The sequence below is a fragment of the Peromyscus eremicus genome, chromosome 8b (assembly GCF_949786415.1).
Source record: "Peromyscus eremicus chromosome 8b, PerEre_H2_v1, whole genome shotgun sequence".
In the NCBI taxonomy this organism is placed as follows: domain Eukaryota; kingdom Metazoa; phylum Chordata; class Mammalia; order Rodentia; family Cricetidae; genus Peromyscus; species Peromyscus eremicus.
In genome coordinates, this window is record NC_081424.1 from 11,579,844 (window position 1) to 11,598,072 (window position 18,229).

Below are 18,229 nucleotides of genomic sequence, written 5' to 3' on the forward strand. Positions count from 1 at the left end.
GACAGGAAGCCAGGGAGAGGCAGGAGGCAGGCTTGCTCTTTTTGTACAATTCAATCTCATGGGGACAAGTGACAATTCCTTCTGAGGTGATTTCCTCCATGACTTAATCACCTCCTGAACACTACCACATGAGGACTAATTTGCAAGACATGAACCTTCGGGAGACACACTCAACTCAGACCCAAACCACATGCTTTATTAAGTTAGGCTTCAGTTTTTGTTTGTGGCTAGATGGGGTGGTGGCTCTCTATAACCCTGGTGCTCAGGAGGCTGAGGGAGGAGGACTACAAGTTCAAGTCTAGCTTGAGCTACATAGTCAGGCTCTACCTCAAACAAAACAGGAGATGGGGATACATCTCAGTGGTAGAGCACTCTCCTAACATGTGCCAAGCCCTGGGTTCTATCCCCACCAATTAAAAAAATGAAGAAAAGAAAGGATCTGTTTGTACCCTTTTTAAAAACATGTTTTAAAATGATCCAACGTTTATTTTACTGAGTATTTGTTAGACTGAGACCTCAAGGGATTTTTATAAAATTAGAGAATAAATAATAAGGCGATTCATTATCATTGCTAAGTTTACAACATGGTAAAAGACACATCATTTTATAGAAATAGTGATTGAATGTTTTTTCAGTTTGAGAGTGGCATAATAAGACATTAAGATGTTGAAAATACGTATATATAAAAAGGTGGCACACTATTTAAGTATTTGTAAGAATTAATAAGTTGTATTGGTCTCCCTATGTAAAGGGCATAAAAGAGTTAAAGTAATGCATTAAAAATTAACTGGACTTTGTCTTTAATTTTCCCTCAATGTGATTATTATTCTTTTGAAATTCGGTCATTTGCTTTTGTTTAAATTCAACTTTCCTCAACATCCACATGCACATTTACAAATAAACAACTATTGGAACATTTCAAAAAATCAAAAACTAGATTAAATATTATGACCTGAGAAGTTTGAATCCGCCCTATTCTTTTCGCCTCCTCCTCTCTTGCTGGTATTAATTTCACTAGTTTCTAATTACCCTTCTTTGTTCCTTTTTGAAACACACATCCACACACCACAAACGTGTTAGCACTAATTGGTACAGGTGCACAGTGGCAGAATTGTGATCCTCGGAGACAAGGAAAAATACACACAGAAGGACAGACCCAAAATAAGGCTTCCCATGACCCAGTGTCGAGTTTAATGACAATCAAGGACTGCCTTCTGTCTATCCCTGCTCATCATTCCTCTACTGCTTGAGTACCTAAAAGATGTAATGCAATGTCCGGGTACGAGCAGGGCCTGTGTGGTCAGACCTGCTGTCAACTAACTGAGTTACAGAGCAAGTTATTATCTTATTATAAATAACATTGAGTGGCATCTACCTAGTCAGCGTTTGAGAAGTTCAAATGCTAACAAACATCTGTTATACTTTACATGCTAATTCCATTTAATTTTATTCTAATTAACGTCACCTTGGGGCAGCTGATTGACTCTTTAAGTACAAAGTTGTAAAACACAGGACACCCAGCTGCATTTTAAATTTTAAGTAAACAAATACTTTTTACTATAAATATATGTAAATTTGGTATAAATTTATACAATGTTATCTTAAACATACAAACTTTATTTTTTTTTCTGAAATTCAGAGATTAGAATGGTTTTGGTTACAAATCCTACCTCTCTGACTATTGTTTTCTCCCTACAGAATTGCATAGAGACTTAATTGTTGGAAGAAAACAGTATTGTCCTGCTCATTGTTCTGAGACTGGCAGTCACCTGTGAGTGAGCGACTTGTGGAGAAAGGACTAGAATGGCTGGCGAATGGCTGGCTGCGTCCTCAGAGCAGCAGACTCTCTTTGCCAATAGCTTCAATTTTCCCACCACTGCCTGTCCAGAGCTGCTAATGAGTGCCGAAATCGACTGCTCTCACCTCTTCTCCTAGCAAGGGCTCGCCTCTAGTGGACGTGCTAATGAGCCCTGGCACCAGCCTCAGCAGGAGATGGAGGAGGAGAAGAGCCCTGAATTATCCACTCACTGTCGCTGAATATTCTAGAACCAGTAACTAAACTAGACCAACCATCCTCTCTCTGCCTTCTGCTGCTTGGTCTAGAAGTCTCCCATTTTTGTACCAGGTTCTATGCGGGGCTCTCAAGAGTCAATCCTCCTGCCTTCCATAGGCTCAGACCAGAAAGCAATTCAGCAGCAGCTCACGTTTACTTACCCAGCTGCTGAAGGAAGTAGAGAGCACTTTCATCTGAGAGTCTGTCTCCTTGCCAGTCTCTCCTCCTCATTCTTTCTCTCCCCCAGCAGGTTGGATAACAGCTATCTGAGAAATGCTGAGCATCATGGAAATATACAGAATAAAAGGATTAAAAACAAGAAGCTTGGAAAGGCTCCTACAAGAGGACAGACTCAAGCTTTGCCACTTCTCTGTTGTTGTTGGTGGTGGTGTGTGTGTGTGTGTGTGTGTGTGTGTGTGTGTGTTCTTGTGTATACACTTTGAGAAAGTTGTGGTAAGACATGAGCTAAGCTGTGACATATTTTCCCCCAGGCTGATGGTTTGAGGTAGAGGTAGGGACACACTGGTGGTTGTCAGCTTCCCATCTGACTTGAACTAGATAGAATAAATACATTAAGACTTAAATAAAGAGAAAGATGCAGCCTCAAGACTTACAAGAAGTTCCTCTATAAATTGAGCAGGCTCACCTTCAGGTTCATCTTCTCCGTCTGCTCCATTGGAGTCCAAATGACATTCAATTCTGCAGGAAGAAAACAACATTCAGAAAAGTAAATTTTGTAACTTAAATTTTTATAATTGAGGACAGAACTTGTAAATGCTCCTGGACGAAGCGTCCAGTAAGGAGCCTAAACGCAAACAGAGAAGAACAAAGCCTGCCCTGGTTGCTTGCTGCGTGGCTCTAGCCTGTCCCTGGTCAAACTGTGCCACTCGGAGGAAAACAGCACCATCAGTTATGCGAGACAATAGCCCTGCCTCTCCAAACACCACCACATGAGTCTTGTCGTGGATGTTAAGATGATAAACGATGAGGAGAGATAAAGAGGGGACCCGAAGACAGCAGCTCTTCAGACACAGTGTGTAACTGAGATTAATGTGATGGAAAATGTTCTCAGAGAACAGAGAAAAGGAACGACTGGACCAGCAAGAATCGGTAGGAGCCCTCCCTTTCTTTTGGTTGATCTTATCTCTTTCTGTGCCTAGGGACCAAAGGCCCTGAGCCTCCTCAGAGGGTCGCATTTGAGTTCCTAAGGTTTTCTCTTAGCCTGACTTCACAACCTTCAGCTTCCATGTGTGGTCGGTCACTCTAAATTGGCACATGGCCTTCACATCCTGCCCTGGCTGATATGTGCTCTGTCAGCTCCTCAGATTGAAGAGGGCACACAGAGTCCTCACGTTTCCAGGAAGGGCCTTCGTGATTTCTCCCATATGTATTTTGCAGGATGAATTACAAGCGGTGGCATAGTTAAATTCATCATCCCTTTTCCAACTTTCCCCCCAAATATATTTTTGCCCCTTGTAACCTGCTTGGGCTGACATCACATGTTGAATGAGTCAGGAGCTCCTCACTTAAATGCAGCGAACGCTAAAATTGGGCTATCGATTTCTGATGCTCTTTTTCCTTTCCTGGTTGTCTGTTTATAAAAGTTGGCTTAACTAATATCACTCTAAATATGTAATGCTGATCTGTCCCTGACTCTGTCTCCCTGTACTTTATTTACCACCTTTTATTAGAGTCATCTACGTCAAATTTTTTTTTTAAAACATAGATTTTTTTTCCATTCTAAAATAGTTACAAACATCCCCCCCACTTTTCGGTCTAGTCCCTTTGGGTTATCATAGAATACATTCGTGTAATATAGTATATTCTTTCTGGCATATACAAGGCAACAGGAAACCAAATTTGACAGCATATTCTAAGCACTAGAAGACCTTGGAACAATCCTGGCTCCATCATTACAACCTGTGTGATTTCAAGAGAGTCATTCTGTTTCCATGAGACTCAGTTTCCTCATTTATGACTCAGGCTCCTTACATTGACCTCACTGGGTTCTAGAAACTCCAGTGTGATTATGTAAGTAACAGCAGTCTGCTGATATTATTGCTACTTGTCTCTTTCTCTAGCAACATCCTAGCTAAGGGTGGGGTAGCCCATGGAAGTCAAGAGACAAGACAAGAGCTGTGGTGTTTTCCTCATCACCCATCATGAGGCCCCAAACCCATCCTTTTGAGAAGATACCTTTGAATGTCCTGTGTTAACAAGACCTTGCCTGCCTTTGCTCTCTATTAATTAAATATTTTTGTTTCTGGAAAAACTCTAGAAAATCCAATAGTCAAAGTTTAATACCATACCTGAACATGCAGGTTGAAGAATGGAGTGTATAAATGAGTCTGTAACACTATTTATTACACTCACTGAGACCAAACAATGAAGACCGCATTCGATAAAGAGAGCATCACACGCACATCTTCTCCTTCCACAGTGATGCACATGGCATGTTTAGCACCCAAGAAGGAAGCTGCTGTGTCAATATACAAACATTTCACTTCCTTACAGGGAGTTTGCCCAGCTGAGGGAGATTCACTTGTCTGTCTGAAACGATCAAAGCCTTTTTGACTGTGTATGTTGGAGCTCTTGGCTCCCGATGCCAGCTCCTTTTGGTCACCACAGCCTGAAACACAGGGAAGTGAGTGGAACGGATTTGCTAGCTCTCTTCCCTTTGCAGCGGATGAGTTAGTCTTTGCTCTGTGGTTCGTGCAAACCCCACACCAGGAGCTTCCCTAGCAAATATCCCTGTTTCTCCTCTTCCCTGCCAGAGGTTGGGAGCTGGGAAGAGGATGGATTGACATCCCGGTTAATACCCTTGCTTCTGGTTTCCTGGCTCCCTGAAGACTGCAGGAAAGAGGTTGATACGGCCCCTTTCAGACACACTCTCTGGCCTCTTCTTTCCCCAGTTCAAAGTGTATGATGGAAACAAATCAAGAGGTTGACCGTGAGCTTGCATTCTCAAGGAGATTGCTACAGTTTCATACAGGGGGACCTCAGTTTTGGGGAAATCAGAGAAAGCAGCCCTTCTTGTCCCTCTCTGCTGGACTATGGGCCTCGTGGGGGGTAAGAGTTGTTTTTTTGTTTTTTTTTGTTTTTTTTTTTTTAATCCACTCTTGTCTATTGCTCTAAGTGCAGAGGCAGCAGCAGTGTTGGTCAAGGAAATGCACCCTTGCTGAAGGCCGTTTCTGCACCCCAGGCTGGTCCATGCTAGTCAGATGAGATGAACTTGCCTGCATGTACCAAATGATAAACCTCACCTGCTGAATCAGAATGCTGGGGAAAGATGGTAAAAAGGGCAAGAGGAAAGGAAAGCGAGGATTTAGAGGGCAGATTTTATCTGGTGATGGTTGTAGGGGCAGGAGGAGAGCCAGGCTAACTAAGCCATCTTGGAAGAGCAGCCCAGGAGCTGGGCAAAGGCTCAGTGCAACACACAAACCTTGAAAGGAGGCCCTCTCACCTCCCTTCCAGCTGCAGCCCCCGGAGGCCCTCTCTGGCCTGCTGTCTACTTGTGCAGAGAGAACGGCTGGGCTTTTGGCCCCTGACGGGCTGACTTGGGCAGATTGGATGCCTTGGGGGAGCCTGTGTGTAGGGCTGGAAGCTAAGGAACAACGTGTCTGCATTGAGTGTACTGCCACATTCTTGCCAACCCCTCTCCAAGGTCCAGGCTCGTGGCTTCCTGTGAAGCCATTAAGGCAAATGTTCCCTTTGAGAAGTGATTACTCTCAGCTCCGGCACTGTCCCCAGCTGCGGCTGTGTGGGGATGTGCACAATTACAGCCTCTCCGTCCAGCACAAATGCACCTTAGGGGCGGGAGCAGACTGTTTTTATGAGAACTAGACAATACCGAACTTGTTTCACGCATCAGAAAAGGGCAAAGCCCCAGAGAGGCCAAGTTTTGGACACAAATGAGGGAAGCCCATGCCACCTTACCAGTATAAGGAGGTGTGAATGTAGGGTATTGTCCCTGGGAAAGAGAGAGATGGTGAGATCCTTGGCACTATGAAGTGAGTACCAAACACTGATGAACCATTTTTTTCTATAGCGTGGGTCCTAGAAACTCCCTATTCAACCACAGTACATCTGTGCACATGTTCACAAGAGGATTACCCATTGAGTCATATGAACTAAGAGTCCTAGAAAAAAATAATATCCCATACATTATAGTTACTAAAATCCTATTAAAATGTTGGGTTTAACTTTACTGAGGCAGTAAATACACATTTTCTTAATTTTTTTTATTTTACTTTTTTTTTCTGAAATACTCTTGTATATAGCCCAGGATAGTATCAAATTCCCCACAGCCTCTGAGTACTGGGGTTGAAAGGTGTGTGATACTTCACCCATCTATTTATTTATTTAGGCAGATTCTCTCTGTGTAGTCCAGGCTGGCCAGACACTCATAATACTCTTACTCCAGCTGAATGCTGGGATTACAGGTATGTACCACCATACTAGCCTAGATACATATTTGCTTGAGCAGTTTTAGTTTTACAGAAAGTACAGAGGGCTTATCTGCCCCTGTTTCGTAGGGTATTTCCTGTCATTGACGTCTTGCATTAGTATGTTGAATTGACTATGCCTAGGTATTCCATATTGAGATACTGCTTACCGTTACAGGCTTACATAAATAACATTTGGTATATACTATATGCAATATATTTATTATTAAATTCATTAAGGTTGAGATCCACATTAGGGTCTGTAGTAGGACAGGACCATAGGGTTGAGGAATTTGCCTCAGACCAGTAGCCAAGGCATGTACATAATGTACTCCTTAAGAGCCAACCTGGAGTCTGCCTGAGGACCTAGCAACAGGAACTGTCAGAGTTCCTGATCGTGCCCAGCCAATGAGGGATGACCACACAGACTGGGTGCTGGGAGGAGGGTATATAAGGCCTACTCTGTTATTAAATAAATGAGTTTATTATTTCAATGGACTCCCAGTGTCTGTGTTGTTGACACCGTGACTTCTCACCCTCCCCAAGGGAACCATTAGAATCCAAGCAATGAGGGTCCATTCTTTGTGTTGAACATGTATTTAGAAAAATATGTGATGACATATATCTATTATTACTATAGTATCCCACAGTATGGTTTCACTGTCTAACTATCCCCCATGATTCACTTCTTCAACCTCTCCTTTTTCTTAATTCCTGAAAACATTGATTTTAAAAACACAAAAGCTATCTCCATAGAAGGCTGAATAATGCCTCTTGTGGCTTTCTGTAAGACGGTAAGTGACTACAGAAATTGGACACTTGTGGAGGTTCGTTTTTGTCAACTTGACACAAACTAGAGTCACCTAGGAAGGGGAAGTTTCAATGAGGAACTGCCTACACAAGACTGGCCTGTGGGTATGTGTGTGGGACATTCCCTTGATTAATTATTAATGCTGGAGGGCCTCACCTAGTGTGTGCATTGCTACCTCTGGGCAGCTGGTCCTACGTTGTAGAAGAAAGCAAGCAGTGTTCTTCATGAACTCTGCTTCAGTTCCTGTCTCCAGGTTCCTGCTCTGACTTCTCTCAATGATGGATTGTAAGCTGTAAGCTGAAATAAGCCCTTTCCTCTTCCAAGTTAGTTCAGGTAAGTGTTGTATCTTAGCAACAGAGAGTAAACCAGGGCGGTGCCAACAGTGCATCACTGAGGTGAGTGGGTCTCCATGCCGAGCTACACTGGAGTACAAAAGGCTCCACAGACCAGGGCCTTCAGGCTGGATCCATTAATTTGAGTGGCTCTATTCTGTGCCTCACTAAAGAGCAAGCTGACTTGGAATGTTTATGTTGTAACAAGTGCACCTGTCATCCGGGGCCTCCAGTTTCTCATTGCCCTCCGTAGGTTGTATATGTGATTCAGAAGGAAGGGGAAGATGCACTGGCCTGGGGGGATTCGTGAAGCATCAGTTCTGCTGTCCTTCACCTCTTCAGGTTCATGAGGTAGAGTTAACCTAGAACCAGAAAACAGGGGGCTTTACATGAGATGGGGTTGAAGTTTTGATTTTAGGTAGAGTTAAACTTGTAATATCTCAGAATGACCAGAAAAGCTCATGTGTCTGCCTGGAATGAGGATGAAGTGTAACAGTATGAGTACAGAGGACAGTGGCAGAAAGAAGATAAAGTTGATTTATAACTAATCAGGAATGTATATATATCCCAGACCTTGCACTGTCATCTTGTACATGTCCTGCTGTGGCTGAAAGCTTCTGTCCCCTCCAAAATTCTTTTTTTTTTTTTTTTGGTTTTTTCGAGACAGGTTTCTCTGTGTAGCTTTGCACCTTTCCTGGAACTCACTTGGTAGCCCAGGCTGGCCTCGAACTCACAGAGATCCGCCTGGCTCTGCCTCCCGAGTGCTGGGATTAAAGGCGTGCGCCACCACCGCCCGGCCAAAATTCTTATGTTGAAACTTACACAGTGCTGCGGCAGTACTAGTGGGACTGTAGGAGGTCATGAGGGCAGAGCCCCAGTGAATAGGATCATTTGGGAACCCTCGGCTTCCTGCCTCCTGCCATGTGAATGCACAGCAATGAATCACCAGAGCACAGTGCCCATACCTTGTCTCAAATTTTCTTCCCTCCAGAAGTGTGACAAAACAGTATTTGTTCTCTACCCAGCCTTGGGTATGCTGTAGTCATAGCACAGACCATGTGCAAACTCAAGGTATTGGCAGAGCTGTGGTTCCTCTGAAAACCTGGGAAAAGACCTCCCCTTGCCTCTTGTTATAGTTTGAGTATAAAATATCTACAGTGAGTTCATATTTTGAACACCTGGTCACCAGCTCGTGGTGCTATTTGAAGGCTGTGGAGCCTTTAGGAACTGTGACCTCACTGGTAGAGGCAGAACTCTAAGGCTGGGCCTTGGAAGATGTACTCACTTCTGGTTCTAGGCTATTCCCTCTGGTTCTAGGCTATTCCCTCTAGTTCTAGGCTATTCCCTCTGGTTCTAGGCTATTCCCTCTGGTTCTAGGCTAGGCTATTCCCTCTGGTTCTAGGCTATTCCCTCTGCTTCCTAGTCCAATGCATGCGATGAAGCCGCCGCTGCACACTCCCACTGCCGTGGACGGAGCTTGCCTCATGCCCTTCTCACCATGGTAGACTGAAATCTCTGAAGCTGCGACCCTAAATAAATGTCCTTAAGTTGCTTCTATCACACCTCCTCGAGCTCATGACACTCCCACTTCCCTTGACTGTCTCTGTCTCCATCCTTGCCGAGGGCAAAAGGTCCTTGTGAGTACAGAGAAGTCCTGGAGAGGCCAGGGAAAATTAAAAACCCAGTTTATATCTCCAAAGGGAGAAGACATTTGGCTGTTCTCCTGGAGTTCTGGAGAAAATACAGTTCACAACCTGGTGATCCTTCGCTGCCTGTCAATCCAGGCTCCGCCCGTATCCCCCAGAATATTATGTTTGTTTATCTCAGACTTTTCCCCACTTAAAACTTTGAACATTGCTTCTCAGTCCATAAAGCCCATCCTTATGAGTGATATAATGTGTACTTTACAACAGTCTAGGGGATTTCTCTGTTGTCTTAGAGTCAGGCCAAATCCTGACTCCCCAGACACTGTGTTTACCTCGGTCATTCTCCCTAGACCCTTATCTTGAGCACTGTTTCTGAGTCAACAGAACCCATCTTTATGGAAGAAGTCATCTGGACTCTGTAGAGAGCTTCACTGTAAACATGTATTAAGCTTTGTTGTGTGTTCCAGACTGAGTTAATTGTTATCAGGAAACTTTTTTTTTCAAATTGTACTGTACTTATATATGACCAAAAAAAAGTATGTGAACTGGCATCAAACTCTCAAAGTTTTAGCTCAGTACTGGTACCTAAGTTGGGCTAAATGGAGTTTCCTTAGTTTTATTCTGATCTCTTTGTGGACTGTTTCCCTGCTATCCAGAAAGCCTGCAGGGACAGCGCCCCCTCCCACCCCCATCTTCATGAGTTCAGATTTCTTCTTGTTGTAAGGATTCCTGTCAGGATGGATTAAGATCTACTCTAACGATCTCATACTAACCTGTTAAGGCTTCGGTGATCCTCATTCTAGTTAGTCATGTTCACAGCACTAAGGTTAGAGCTTCAGTATTGCAGTTGGCAGGAGTAGACAACAGTTTACCTTGCCAATAAACTGCTTCCATGTGTACTGGCTTCTAAACCAGCCAGCACAGGCTGGCATGATGGTCTTCTTCAGGGAGAGGCTCATCACTTCATTCTCCATCTCATCTTTCTAAGACGTTCCCGATTCCCTGTTCTCATACAGCAGAAGGGACTCCAGCTCTGAGGTAGAAGTCTTGTCTAGCATGGGCAAAGCGCATGAATTCAAGCGCCAGTACTGTAAAGACTTGAGTGGAACAGATGGATGGAGACCACTCAGAGCTACTGTCAGTGGTGATCAATTGAATGTTCGTGTGTTCAGGGCCACCCAGAATCATTTTGATACTTGGTCTTTTACACACATTCTTTTACAAAGCTTTCATAGTACCACGAATCAGGTAGATGGGAATAGAAATGCCAGACTAGAAACAGGATGAAACACACATTTTAAATTTTGTTGCTATTCATCAAATAGTATCTTCTTTGGGCAGGATGAAATGAAAGACATGTTTAAGTTACATTTCCCAAATGAGAAGCCATGTTTCTGAGAAAAGAGAATGAAGAAATTTCTTCTTTAAATGGATCCCCTGACATGATTTTTTACAATGAAGAGAAGAATTTAAAGGAAAAGGAGCCATTGAAACTGAAACATCTGTCTTGGAAGTGGCAGAAAACAGCAGAATTGTGATATGTTTGTTGACAGCTGGGGAACTGGGTTGAGCTTGTTCTTCTCAAATGGCAAAGGATGGAGACAAAAAAAAAAAAAAAAGAAACCAAGAGCATGTGAGTATGGCAATGACCAGAGACAGCAACCATCTTGATTTTGTGTTTTCCCATCAAACACTGGAATATGGGAGGAGATGAATACCAAATCCAGACACTGGAGTGAAAAAAAAAAAAAAGGACACAAAGAAAGGAATGTCCTCATTGAACTTGGAACAGAAGCAGTAATCATCTTCAGGTGGGTACAGTCCCTGGTGGACATCCCATAGCCCTCTGTATCTACTTTTCAAATTCAATTTGTCTTAGTTAGGGTTTGCTGTGAGGAGTCACCATGATCACAACAACTCCTATAAAGGAAACATTCAGTTGAGGGGCCTCGTATACAGTTCAGACGTTCCGTCCATCGAGGTGGGGAATCGGGGAAGCGGGGAAGCATGGCAGCATGTGGACAGACGTGATGCAGGAGCTGAGAGTCATGCATCTTGACTCAGAGGCAACAGGAAGTCCACTCACCCTGGAGTGACTCACACTGAGTGAAGCTTGAGAAAAAGACCTCAAAGCCTGCCCCCGCGGTGACACACCTCCAACAGAAGTTGTGGCCCAGATTAAACGTGTGCCCTCCAGCCTCAAGGTCTGGACTAAAGGCGTATGCCATCCAGCCTCCTCCAAGAAGACCACACTTCCTCCAACAATGCCACACCTCCTGAGAGTGCCACTCCCTACGAGCTCATGGGGACCAAATACATTCAAACTACCACACAACTGCCGTTCAAAAAACAGTTTGCTTCCCAGAGCCCACCCATCCATATGTCAGTCTATGTAGCAACTCTTTATCAAGAGGGATTGGGCTTAAATTCAAGTTCCACCTCTGTTACCACCCTAGACAAACAAAACAATTTGTCTCTTGCCTTAGTGTCCTGATCTGTCACACAGGTAATTATGGAATGTTACCTACTCTGTTTGTTAGTAAGGTCTTCATAATTTTAGCTTAAGACAGAGTTTCTGTATCCCAAGGCTAGCCTTTAACTCACAACGTAGCTGAGAGATGATGACCTTGAACTTCCAATCCCCCTGCCTCCACCTCCCAAGTGCTGGGTTTACAGATGCACAATACCACATCCAGGTTATATGGTGCCTGGGGTCAAACTCAGGGCTTTGTACGTACTGGATGAACATTCTACCGACTGAGCTAATCCCCTGCTCCAGTTTTGGCCATTTTAAGTGTTTCATTATTGTAGGTTGAACTGTAGGTTGTAAGGATGGTATGGTGGTTCGATTTTATCAACTTGATAAAAAGCTGGGGTCATCTGAGAAGAGGGAACCTCAACTGAGTAAGTCCTCCATTAGACTGGCCAGTAGGCAAATCTGTGGGACATTTTCTGGATTAAGAATTGATGCTGAGAGGGGGTCCATCCCACTGCGTGCAGTACTACCCCTGGGAAGGTGGTCCTGGGTTGTATGAGAAAGCAGGCTGGAAAAGCCATGGAGAACAAGCCAGTCAACATTGTTCCTCCATGGCTCCTGGTTCAGTTCCTGCCTCTAGGTTCCTGCTTGGAGTTCCTGCCCTGACTTCCTTTCATGATGGGCTACAACTGTAAGCTGAAATAAACCTTTTTCCTCCCCAAGTTGCTTTTGGTCATGGTGTTTATCACAGAAATAGAAACTCTACCTAATACAGGTATGTATGAATTTAAAATAAGAGGCTTAGTTATCTATGATATAAGGAGTTGTTTCTGATGCTTTCCCTATTGTTTCAGAATCCTTCTCTCTGTCCTTCTTAAACACACACACATCTTTATCATGACTAATAAGGCAGTCTTACAATTAAGGAGGTTTTCTTTAAGGACCTAGCAGGCACCTTTTAAAAAAAAATTTAGTTTGTTGCTCGACAGTTCACACAAGTGTATAATGCATTCTGTTTACTCCTTCCTTCTACCCTCCCTTACCTCCCTCCATCCCAACCCTCCCCAAATCCTCCCAGTCCTGTTTCTGTATCACGATTTTTAGTTTGGTTTTGTGATTCTTCTGTGTGACCATCGGATTGATGGGTCTACCCGTGGGTACACAAGTGAAGACAACAATTCTTCCTACTCCTGAATCTATCAATAGGAAATAGTTCAGCAGAGAGGGCCAGGGCCTCTGGAGACCCTCCTTAATCTGTGTTTGACTGTTGATGGGTCCATCCTGTGCCAACCCAGGGCAGGTACCTGCAGAGGTTATGAGCTCATAATTGCAGCAGCTGGGTCTTGCCCAGAAGATGGCACTTTTCAGGCCTATAGTCTAGCTTGCTCTTACTCTTTTTTTTTCTGTCCCTTCTTTTTGCAGTACCCCCAGAGCATCAGCAGAGATGGCATAAATATCGGTTTAAGGAGGAGCACACATTTGTCACTCTTTATCAGCACCGTGTATAGATATGAGTTTCTGCATTTATCATCATTCACTGGAAAGAGAGGACTCTCTGATTAAGTCTGAAAGTAGCATTTGTCTATGGGTGCAAATGTAAACATTTAAAAGGTAGCTTGATGCTATGACTATTTAGCTTAATTACAGTATTCAGTCCCCCCAGGACCTATGCTGTCTCCGGCCACAGGTTTTTTGACAAGGTTTACAGTACCAAGCATGAATTTCATCCTGGGAGTGGGCCTCAAATCCAATTAGAGAATGGTTGGTTACTCCCATAACAGCAACGCCACTGTTACACAAACGGGCACATCTTATCTGGTAAACTGGTCTCATAGTTCGTAGGGTTTACAGCTGGTGCAATTGTTGATGTCTTTCCTTCTCAGTCACCGGCATAGCATTTTCTGGGACTATGAAAGCTAGCTGGTAGGAAGAAAACTTTCAGTCCACAGAGGCACCTTCCTGAAAGCTGCTCTGGAGACTGAAGGAGGAGTGTGCAGTCAGAAGAATGGTCTTCCTTTTCAGAGAAGATTGTTCTCTTCATCTGAGTGTACAGCTTCAGAGGGGACACTCATGATGTAGGAGGGAGAAAGGGGACTCCATCTTAAGCAGATGTATCAGCCCAATCAACTCTGGCAATCAGTGGGGCAACAGAACTTATAGCCAGATCATCCTTTCATACAAGTGCTATGTGAATATCAAGAGAGAGACTGGGGTTGTCATCCAGCTCCTGCAAGGAGGTAGGAAGTCAAGTGAAAGACTGACCAATGGGCCAGTCGCACCAATGTTCAAAGCCACCTCCTGTCATTAAGATGTGAGCAGATAGAATCCATGTTTGGGGGTCATAGGTACTTATATTTGGTTCAGAATATATTGTTTTTTAAAGTTGAGTTGGTATTTTATTTATCCCATCTTTAAACATTTCACTCTACCCACTGCTGAATATCAGTCTGCCCTCCCTGTTAGGGAAAGGGTGCTAGGAAGCTTTTCCTGTTCCCGCTGTCTCTCAAGTACCTAGGAGCTCCAAGTCATTCTTGCTCCACAGAGGTGAGTGTTGGAGCAGCATATTCTGAACCTCTTCAGTGTACAACATTTCTGTTTCAATGCTTATTCAATAATACAGCTGGTGTGTTTCTAGTTGGGAGAGAACTGTTTTTTATACACTGACATTACTCAATAGAACTTCACTGAGTACCTGGTTGTGCTAGGGACCATCTCCCTGTTCACCACAGCACATCTGAACAGCGACAACTGCCTTTTTATGTCAGGCTCCAGTAGACAAAGGCTCTGCTTGCTTCCAGAGCACAGTCTGTGTCCTGCAGGGCTTACCTCCTTCTCTGTCTATTTCCTCTCAGCACTAACCTGTTCCTTTTGCTTCACCTACATCATGATTATGTTTTAAAATTGCTTTAAAGATTTCTGCTCAGTAAATTGAAGTTAACGTTTACTAAAATCCTAGCTGCATTTACAAACTTTATCTTATTTCATCTTCAACCACGGTCCCATAAAGTAGAGTATGTGTTTTAACATTTTTTATAGACACAGAAACTAATGAAAGTGGATTAGATAATTGTTCATGTTCATAAGAGCTGGTGCACAACCCTAAGACCCTCCTCTTTTGGCCTCTGACAGCTCAGCCAGGTGTGAGTTATATGAAGTTATGAGAAGGCTTAATGGATAAAGTTTTTGCTGTATAAGCATGAGAATTCAGATCCTCAACTCCCATGTAAAAGCTAGGTGCGGTTCTATACATCTGTAATTGGGAGGCAGAGACAGGTAGGTCCTTGGAACTCACTGGCCAGCTTAGCAAAAAAAAAAAAAAAAGCAAGTCATAGGTTCAGTGAGAGCCCTTGTTTCAAAAACCAAGCTGAAAAGCAACAGATGACACTTAGACATTGACCTCTGGTTTATACACACACACACACACACACACACACACACACACACACACACACACCAGTGAGAACACATGTCCACAGACACACATACACAGACCAGACTACAGTAATCTGATTCTGTCTTTCAGCTGACCTGGGTGTAGGAGTGTATGTAGGATGCATCAAATTGGTCAGAGATGGGGCAAGCCATGAAGAGCAGCCAGGAATTGCTCCTGAGATGGGCTTGAGGGTCAGCCACTTGGTCACTGGCCTAAGAAACATCAGCTATAATCCATAACAGCGTTAATTCACCCCAGGGACACACGCCAGATACCCAGGGCTCCCATAGGACCCTGGAAAATTTCTATAAGAAAAGTCAATTTTTTAGATATGACAAGGACTCCATTATTTTTTAGGTAAAAACAGAGCATCATTTTTTTTTGTTTTAGAATATAATACATTTTAAACGCCCTGCACAATTTCTAGTAAAACCTTGTTAGAGTGATCTAGGTATGCTCCCCAACTTAGCCTGACCTGTTCCTTTGTTTTCTAATTTTTCATGAAAACTACAGCCAGAGAGCCAATTTTATCTTTTTAGCCACAAATTTTTCATTGAATAAAGTTTATAAATTGAGTCTGCTGAAGATTCCTCTACACCAAGAGTAACAAAATATTCCCAACCAGAAAACACAAGCAACAGAAATAAATTTTTCCGTAGTTCAGGATGCTCAGTCAAGGTATCAGTGGGGTTTGTAGATGTGGTTTCTCTTGAGGCTTTTGTTCTTCACTTGCAGGTGACATCACCTCACTGATACTCACGGGCTCTTTTCTCTACTCCTCTTCTTAGAAGACTGTCACTCAGGTCAGTCAGACTGGAGCAGAGTCCATCTTGGATCCCACTTCCAGCTTAATGATTCCCTCAAAGGCTTCGTCGCCAAAGATGGAGGGTAGGGTGTGGACACAGCTCAGCCACATCACCCACAAATCTTCATTAATGTACACTTTTCAAAAAATGTCAGAAACATGATGTAATTACTGTTTTGTAAGATTTTTTTTTTTTTTTTTTTTTTTTTTTTTTTTTTTTTTTTTTTTTTTTAGTTTCTATGCTGGGCCTGGGAGCCCATGCCTCGATGGTTAAGAGTACAGAGAACCTGAGTTTGGTTCCCAACACCCAAGTGTGGTGGCTCACAACCCCCTGTAACTCCAGCTCCAGGAGATCTAATACCTTCTTCATCTTGCTTTCTTGGGCACAACACTCACATGCAACCACCCACATCCCCCCTCACACACCCAGAAACTCACTTATATGTATACAAATTTAAAAAAAATGTTTCAATTTTTAGACTATACTAATCAGACATGGGACCATTTGTGATTTGAGGCTGACGGCTTGAGTGGACAGACCTGCTTCCTGCTCCCTGCTGGGTTAATAATATATTCTTCTTTTGTTTTATTTTTGTTTGTTTTAAGGCAGGATCTTGCTGTGCTGCCCAAGCTGACCTCAAATACATATTCCTTCTGCTGCAGTTTCCTACTCCTGGCATTCTAGGTGTGCACCGTAATGGCTGGCATCAGTCCCCTCTTGTCTGAAGGGGATGCATTCTAAGATCCCCAGTGGCTGTTTACAGCTAAAGATAATACCAAACCATATATTTTTTCATAAGCACACCTGTGCTAAAACTTAAAATTATCCTTGGCTCAGTAAGAAGTTAACAAAATAACCAATATTAAAATATAGCAGTCTCACGGTCGGGGGTAGGAACCAGGAGGAGAGGAGGGAGGGGGAACTGCAGTCGGGATGTAAAATAAACAAATTAATTAATTAAAAAAAAAAACAGTCTCCTTTTGTCAGTAGTTTTGATTCTTTAAAGTTTCAGTTACCTAATCACTTAAGATTGGAAAATATTCTGAAAATTTCAGAAGTGAACAGTTCATGTGTTCTAAATTGCTCACTTCTGACTGGCATAATGAGTTCTTGTTCAACCCACTGGATCCTGCCCAGGAGGTGGAACATCCCTGAGACACTTCCTGCCTGGTAGACACTTAGTAGGTAGGAGTCCGGGTTATGAGTTCAACTGAGCGCTTCTGTTGAAGCAACAGTTATTTTACTTAATAATGGCCCCAAATCTGGGTGTGGTGATACATACTTGTAATCTCAGCACTGAGAGGCCAACACAGGAGGATTGCCACAATTTGTGCCCAGCCTGGGGCTGCACAGTGAGTGCCCAGACAGCCAAGTCAAGATAGCAAGACTCATTCAAAAAATAAAACCACTACAGAAAACTCAGCTGATCAATATGCAAAGAACAATGATCATGTGGTGCTCACGCCTGGCTGATACATCTGCTATACAACCCCCACACCTCAGGCTCGGGGGTTATAGGCAAAGAGGGGGCAAAAAGATTGTAAGAGCCACAGGAATAGGAAGTTTTCTGTGGGACTGAGTTTCCCAGAAATGTCAGAGAAGCTATGCCCATGAAGTCTCATCAACTTGGCTTCCTAAATGTGACCTGAACAACATCAGTTGACAGGCTGATATGGAAGGGGAAACCTCATGGGGCACCGTCTGCAGACAAGAGCCTTCCCCCAGAGGAGAGTCCCCTGATTGGTTATCCAACACCAAATGGTCAACTCTGAACTCATACAAGTAATATTATATGGATTGAGCAAATTCTGTTGATATATTTAGTGATATATGTACACAAATACACACACACACACACACACATATATATATATAACAACAAAGAAATAAAGACTATGAATTTGAGAGAAAAAGGGAGAGTACATGGGAAGGGTTGGAGAGAGGTAAGGGAAGAGGGAAATGGCATATATTATAACTTTAAAAGAATTTTAATACACCAAAAATGATAGCAAAAAAAAATGGGCCTCAAATCAAGAGTAGTGATGGTAGTATTTGGGTATGCCCAAGAGAAATCAAGAAAAAGAATCATTCTCTGAGGTTGCTTGGATCTATAGTAAATTATTGGTAGTATATTACTGTGTTAACTTATAGATTAAAATTTATCCTATAGCCATATACATGAAGAAAGTCATAGTGTCTGTTCTACATGTTTCGTGCTAGCCTTGGT